Source organism: Cibotium barometz, chromosome 17 (assembly GCF_041138505.1).
Source record: "Cibotium barometz isolate CiBa-2024 chromosome 17, ASM4113850v1, whole genome shotgun sequence".
Classification (NCBI taxonomy): Eukaryota; Viridiplantae; Streptophyta; class Polypodiopsida; order Cyatheales; family Cibotiaceae; genus Cibotium; species Cibotium barometz.
The window spans coordinates 47,408,941-47,410,420 of NC_141062.1; the positions used below are offsets into that span (position 1 = coordinate 47,408,941).

Sequence of the window (1,480 nt, forward strand, 5' to 3'; positions counted from 1 at the left end):
TTGCGAGGTGAGCTTTGTAGCCATATGGCGTTTTCTCATTAACTAATAGAAGGATCTTTTTTCCGGAAAAAAAAAAAAAAAGGTTGGACAAGAGCTGGTCGGCCAGTATAAAAACAGTGGGCTGGCCGACTATGCAAAAAATACTAGAATAATGTCTAAAAAATAGACAAAAATAGCAAAAAAATATCTAAAATAAGATGAATGCATGGCCTCATAAATCTGGCCTGATACAACATGCAAAATGCACATATATGCCCAATCTAGAGATGATAATGCCAACACCTCCTCTTCAGCGCCAGATGGGCGGACTAGGATTTGTACTCAGCCTCGGTAGAAGAAGCAGCAACAGTCCTCTGCTTCTGAGATTTCCAAGAGACCAATCCTGTACCAAGCATGAAACAATATCCCATAGTAGATCTCCGAGTATCAATGCAACCAGCCCAATCAGCATCCGTAAAGCCCACCAGAGAAGAACCACCAGAATAAGTGATGCCATAATCTGATGTGCCACGAAGATACCGAAGCACTCTCAAAGCTGCCTGCCAATGAGATCTCCGAGCTGCTGAAGAGAACTGGATAAGTACGCTCATAGCATAAGAGAGATCCGGTCGGGTGTTGACAAGATAAAGCAAGGAGCCAACTAACTGCCGGTATTCTGTGGAATCCACCAAAGGTGTATCATCCTCCTTAGACAATTTCACATTGGGGTCCATAGGACAAGAGAGAGGAGAGCAATCTGTCAAACCATAAGTTGCAAGTAACTTCTTCACATACTTCTCCTGGGAAATGAAGATGCAATCATTTCTCTGCCAAACCTCCAGACCAAGAAAATAATGCAGTAAGCCAAGGTCCGTCATCTCAAACGTGAGAGAAAGTTGAGACTGAACCTGAGTGACCAACTCAATCTATGAGCCTGCAAGAATAAGGTCATCAACATAAAGCACAATGATGCATATATCCCCATCAGAAAGAAGCACATAGAGGTTTGGATCTGCATATGACCTCTCAAAACCAAGAGATAACAAGAAAGCATCAATCTTTTGATACCAAGCACGAGGTGCTTGTTTGAGACCATAAAGAGCTTTCTTCAACAAGTAAACATGGGCCTCATGTCCTTGAATCACAAAACCAAGAGGCTGCTCCACATAAACTTCCTCCTCTAAATCACCGTTCACAAAGGCAGATTTAGCATCCATCTGGAACACAAGCCATCTGAAACGAGCAGCCAAAGCCAAAACAATACGAATGGAAGTAAACCTGGCTGTAGGAGCAAATGTCTCATCAAAGTCCTCGCCGGCCTTTTGAGCATATCCACAAGCAACAAGATGGGCCTTGTACTTATTCAAAGTACCATCTGCATGAAACTTGACTTTGAAGATCCATTTGACACTGATGACTCGTTGATGTAAAGGCCGTGGTACTAAATCCCATGTATGATTCCTCCAAAAGAGGACATCTCGGCTTCCATAGCCTGTCGCCA

At 43.1% G+C, this 1,480-nt stretch overlaps 1 pseudogene; it reads right to left on the minus strand.

Moving 5' to 3' along the window:
- Positions 1-308: 308 nt before the first annotated feature.
- Positions 309-857, minus strand: LOC147630096 (secreted RxLR effector protein 161 pseudogene; annotated as a pseudogene).
- Between the last annotated feature and the right edge of the window lie 623 nt (positions 858-1,480).